This window comes from Sander lucioperca, chromosome 19 (assembly GCF_008315115.2).
Source record: "Sander lucioperca isolate FBNREF2018 chromosome 19, SLUC_FBN_1.2, whole genome shotgun sequence".
Lineage (NCBI taxonomy): Eukaryota > Metazoa > Chordata > Actinopteri > Perciformes > Percidae > Sander > Sander lucioperca.
The window spans coordinates 28224053-28229518 of record NC_050191.1 but is presented as its reverse complement, the minus strand read 5'-3'; the positions used below and the strand labels follow the sequence as shown (position 1 = coordinate 28229518).

Genomic DNA, 5466 nt, shown 5'->3' with positions numbered 1-5466 from the left:
CTTAAACATTTGTGTTTTTTTAATCATTACTTTATTAGCCTTATTCGGTGGGGAACAAGCTATGCCTGTCCAGCTTCTCCCGTAGCTCTGGGTGTATGTCCTGCACTGACTTGAGTGTGAGGTAAACTGGGCTACATCGCGTCCCCCCCCCCCCGCAGCACTGTTGTCGGCCAATTAGGTGATCGAGACAAGAAAGTCTCCTGTATGGTTCCAGGGGTTTGATTATGTTGCTGCCTTGATCTGTTACCCTCACTATTCGGCTGAGGGAGCAGCTAGGGTCGAGGTTTTTTTACGTTTCTTTATTCGGATCCATATGCGATCTGTTCCATTCTGAATAAACAAACAGCAGTTTACATGCTTCGTCCTTGTTACATTACCGGTATTCATTAAGATAGTCGGACTCAATGACCAGTCTGATTGGTGGAGTGCTAGCCCTTGACTAGAGAATCAGTGCTTCTTCCACAAGAAGAAGCCCGAGAGCTGACAACGCCAGTATCTTCTTATTACTAGGCATCATATTTTCTTCCGTTCAGCAAGTAATGACAACAACGATCCTTCCTGACTACTATCAACACTCTCTGATGAAAACAATGACTGACAACAGCGTGCTCTGTGTTTTCGAGGTCTAGAGAGATGTTCCCTCATTTCCGGTTTTCATTTTTTGGACAACAATACAGATTAGCGCTGCCTGCTGTTATGGAGACGTATTACGTTTCGCGCAGAACGTACGCTCAAATCGGCATCGCTTCAATGTGTTCCGAAGCACTTTTTTGAGAGATCAGTCCGACTGCCTTTTCTGCCAATGGTCAGCCATGGTTGGTGTGTCAGGGCCTTAACAAGAACTACAACTTCACATTGAGTGAAAGTCCTTTGCTTTGTTTTCCTCTGTGCACATGGTATCGGTATGGATGAATCTTAATTTGGGGCGTTTCACTGACTATTTAAGGGCAATTATGGGCCAAAGCTGCGCCACATTTAGAGTCGATTGTGATTTATAAGGGGAATCTGGCATAGGACATGCGTGCAAAAGTTTTTTATAAATTTGAATATTTCTATGCGTATTCACATCCTATGTTTCGTACGCCACTTCTGACGCAAATTAGCCGCACAGTTTTATAAATGAGGCCCCTGGTCTTCGTTGATGAACAGTTACTTTGATATATAATTAAGCAGCTTAATGTTAAATGTTTGACGAGCGCACAGTGTGCAGGGAAGTTGTGTAGACAGGCTGTTACGAAACCCCTCTCCCAGTGTCTCTGCACTCATAATACTGTACATACAGTACGTAATGGCATCAAGCCACACTCCTCTGGGACAGTGCTCACTCAGAAGCGTACATCAGTGTGTTGTAAAATTTTCATTTGAATTAATTACCTAGTTTGCATGTTCCTACTGTATGCCATGGTCAGGTTAGATGTATATGTCCTGTGAGCCAAAAGCCTTAGTGCTCATATTATGCTAATAAAAACACCATATTTTTGTTGTACTGCACATTGCTGCAGCTCCTCTTTTCACCCTGTGTGTCGAGCTCTCTGTTTTAGCTACAGAGTGAGGCCTCTCACTTCTGTTCCATCTTTGTTGGGAGTCACACATGCTCCGTACCTAGGTAAGGACTACTAGCCAGTCAGAAGCAGAGTATGAGGGCGTGCCCTGACAGTACCTAGGTAAGGACTACTAGCCAGTCAGAAGCAGAGTATGAGGGCGTGCCCTGACAGTACCTATGTAAGGACTACTAGCCATTCAGAAGCAGAGTATGAGGGCCCTGACAGTACCTAGGTAAGGACTACTAGCCAGTCAGAAGCAGAGTATGAGGGAGTGCCATACTAGCAGCTAGGTGAGCATTATAACATGTGTTCCAAAGTGACCACGTTTGTCTCTGAAGTAAAGGCTGGACTACAATAGAGCTGTTTGGAGCAGTTTGTGAACAGTGTTTTCTGTTGGAGATGGTAAGTCCCTTTGGGGTGGACTTTGGGCTTTTTCACTTTGTAAACCTATAATGTGCACAAAAAGATATATAACACAATAAAGGAAAGGGAAAAAGCCAAAAAGCATAATATGAGCACTTTAATAATCATTCAGTACCTGATATGTAAAGTGGGGTAGAGAAGCAAACAATCTGTACTGAAGTGAAAGTACTGCTACTTTAAAAGAAGAAGAAGTAAAAATCAAAAGTCATCAAAATAACACAACACATCTTATGGAGAAACTGCCTGAGAAGAAAGTTACTCCAATACTTCAATGGTCTTAGGGTAATAAAGTCAACATAAATGTATTTACACTCATAATGATGAAATGTTCCATCATCTTGTCCTAATCACATAATTAGTTCACTCAGGGCAGGACGAGGCTTGATCTCTTAAAATCTAAAAAAAAGAGTAAAAAGTGAGTCCAGTGAGTCAATCCAAAATGATATCAACATTGTATCTACAGTGTCCGCCTTTAGTTATCCCAGGAGCAATAGAGTACAGCCAAAACATACACAGGTCGTGTTCTGAACGTTTTCACTGACAGCAGCTGCTGTGCATGTGATGTGTATATGTTGAATGTCTTATTACAGTGGGTTCATATTAGTGAAGAAAACACACATCTGCATGATACAATGACATTATATTGAAGCAGTATGGTCTTTTGTTTGAGATGCTTTTGTCTGAGATGCAGTGTAGACATTTTAAAAATATTCTGTTGAAAAATATATTTTTGAACCAAGTTCTCTCCTGGATAACAGATCCATATTGTGCCCCTGCAGCAATGACCACCATTCCCTACCTAATCACACACACACACACACACACACCAGGGAAACCCAGTCGAGACTGGTTTTAAAATCCCATTGATTCAGGTCAAAGTGTGTTTGTAGCATTCAGGGTAGAAACAGGCAGGGATTGCATCAGCTGCTCAGTCGTTCTATGCCTCACCATCACCCTCATCCCAGATGCCCACACTGCTGTTTTAAGAAAAGAAAGTCTTACTTGAGTTTGAACAGGCGAGCTGGAAACCTTAACAATACACCACTGAGTGTATAATTCACTGTATCCAGCAGGCAGCTATCCTATTTAAGCCAGAGCTCTGGGCCTCATACTATTGGACGTTAATCGCTTAATCTTCGCGTCACTTCCAGTGCCTCTTCTCTCAATTATTCCCAGGATGCTCCACTTGCCATACAGGGTGCCAGCTATTTTTATGCTGCAGCCTGCCAGCCTTTTGTGTGCATTCTGGAGATATCAACAATGGGAGTTGACAGGGAAGTGAAAAAACAGGCTATTGATTCAACCTATCTCTTACGCCTTTTCAATTGCCTTTAAGTACTCGTGGCGCCTGTGAGGGTCTGGACTTGTTCAGCGAATCACTTAATTCCAGACAGCAGCCATTGTGTAATGTGTAAAAAGGATGCCTCTTCTAAAAGAACAGAAAACTAACAAAGGTGGAATCTTAGCTGTTTGAGCATCCATCTTAAAGTTTTTTCTAAATAAACTGTATACATAAGAACCTGTCTTTGTTATGAAACAGCAATTCCATCCCATTAGTGTCCAGTGTAGACACCGTCACTCACATCACTTTGAAGTGTATACAGTAGAATGTTTCAGCAGGTATAAGGCCAGTCTACATTAATTTAATAATGACAACTTCATGAAAGCATCAAGGAAAATCTCCATACTATAAGGTGTCTACCATAGTGTTTTCTATTAATAAGCAATGGCAATTGGATTTAGTAACGCAATACTTATTGCTCTTACATTTGGAGCCCTATCTCATACAAAGTATATTTCTCTACTACTAATTATCTTTACATAAACACTAAATGGAGAAAATGTGATGACTGGATTAAGTTCCCTGGCTTTTATTCTCAATCCATGAAATGTAATGAGCTTAAACTGGATGATGCAAGGGGTTAACAGCAGACCCACAGAAGATGCCTACAGTACAGCGTGGGGTTTGTATCAGGCTTTGTTGTGCTTTAAATAGCTTCCTACAGTAACTGTGTTTACAATATTTCATTCCTGTGATTTCATTACTGCATATGAGAATATTCCATGATGTCGCCATATTTACGTTCTTACATTTGCTGTGATAGAGAGCAGGGGTTGCCATGAGCGTAGGGTTTGCAGGGAGATGTCTTATGTGTACGTAGCTATAGTGGCTGTGTGTCGGCTCCGTAGATATTCCATAAACCTTTAAAAAACAACTATAAATCAACCTTTATCCTACACAGAGGCAGGGCTGCATGGCAGGTATTTTTCAGTTAGCTTTCAGCTTCCATGCGCAAAGATCCTTTAATATCAACTGATATTATTACTATATCTACAGCTCTCCTTTGCCCTGCAACAACCATCCTCATTTAGACGTGTAGTTGTAATTACATTTTTTTCTCACAGTTGTAATCATGATTTTAAGAAATGTTTTAACTTTACCATGACATCATCTTTTCCCCATTTGTCCACTGTCTGCACTCAATCCTAAAGCCCCTCAGACATGGACTTACCCCAGATTTGACTTGCGTGGGCTTCAGGACTTTTTATCAAGACTTTATGTTGATGAGGCTGCTTAGCCTTACTACACATATTATGTACAATATTCTTATGACTATTATGTGTTGTACAACGAGCGGTGTGCAATTCTGTGCATTAACTATGAGTATATCCATTCGGAGTGGTAACAGTCTGTGTACTGTATGTATGTAGGCACTATGTTGTGTTGTATTTCCTAAACAGCAGATACTGTTTGTGTATGTGTCCAAGACAAATTTCCTTCAGAACAATAAAGTTTATCTTTCTTCCCAATACAACCTTGCACAAAAGTCATAATGAGGAAGTCTGGGTCAGTGGTTGGCATTGTGCATTCCCCATGTTGTTGTGGTTTAGGCTAAAGTCAGGGAAAGATGGTTCTGGTTAAAGGATAATTTGGGGTATTACAAAATGTGTCTGATTTTGTAGTTTTGCCCATTATTTCTATCGGTTGTGATAACAAAGTTAATTGCTTAGATCTGGGAACACAGTGTTGAATGATGAAGTCCAACAGGTGAAGAAACACATGTAGATTGATGATCAGTTCAGACAGATTATCCAAACTGCTTTCTTAGAAAGTAACACTGAAAGTGAGTGCATGTAAAATATTAGTCATTAATCACTCATTGCATGGGGAAACTGTACACCTACAGTAAGTAGTTGGTCAAAATTGAACCAGGAAATTTAGGTAATAATAATTTCTTTTTTCAAATAAGTTTAAATAACGTGGGGATTTGAAATCTGTGTAATTGGCAGACTGCTTGTGTTGCTTCTTTTTTTTCTTCTTTTAAGTTTTTTTTTAATGAATGGCAACCCAAGATCTACTCTCGACTACATCTGAAGAGTCATTGTGAGTAGAGTTGGGACCAGGATTTACAGTTAAAAGAAATAATTTTTCAATGGCAGTGCACGGTTGCAGATAGGTTCAATGGAACATTTCCACATTACGTAGAGAACAACAATA

The 5466-nt window shown here is 40.4% G+C and overlaps 1 long non-coding RNA gene across 1 annotated transcript; it reads left to right on the top strand.

Annotated features, from left to right (window-relative positions):
• Positions 1–294: 294 nt before the first annotated feature.
• On the top strand, positions 295–5034 carry LOC116040323. Its single transcript, XR_004102645.2, has 3 exons — positions 295–394; positions 4713–4717; positions 5023–5034. It is a non-coding gene; the product is annotated as an uncharacterized LOC116040323 (long non-coding RNA).
• The last annotated feature ends 432 nt before the right edge of the window (positions 5035–5466 follow it).